Below are 501 nucleotides of genomic sequence, written 5' to 3' on the forward strand. Positions count from 1 at the left end.
ATCCCCTGCAGTGGCCCCAGAGGGCACGTGGCTGGGTCATGGCTGTGCCAAACAGACTGGCAGGTTCTTACCCACAACGTACATAAAACCAGTAAGAAATGCTCTTTGCCTTTTGCTAAATTACCATCCCTTTTTGGTATTTTTCAACCATTCCCGCTGTCACCGCAGTACTTTTTATCCTTTGAACTGAATGGCTGTCCTTCTCTTCTTCGGCGACACTAATAACGTAGTATTATTACCTAGTAGCCAAAACTCATCCCTGGCTATTAAATTTCCAACTAAGCTTTGATCTCTTTTTATGCAAAATCAGAAGTGGCTCGCTGAGCCAGAAGATAGTGTTTTTAAATAATTATGTGTTAACTCCTACTTTGTTTCTGATTTCACATGTGGTCTAAAATGATGATCCATATTTTTGATACACTTTTTAATTCAATCAAATTACTGCAGGACATAATTATATTTTTGTAACTGAAAGGACAATATATTGGTATTTTAAAATAA

The sequence above is a fragment of the Eurypyga helias genome, unplaced genomic scaffold, assembly GCF_000690775.1.
Source record: "Eurypyga helias isolate BGI_N326 unplaced genomic scaffold, ASM69077v1 scaffold26683, whole genome shotgun sequence".
Classification (NCBI taxonomy): Eukaryota; Metazoa; Chordata; class Aves; order Eurypygiformes; family Eurypygidae; genus Eurypyga; species Eurypyga helias.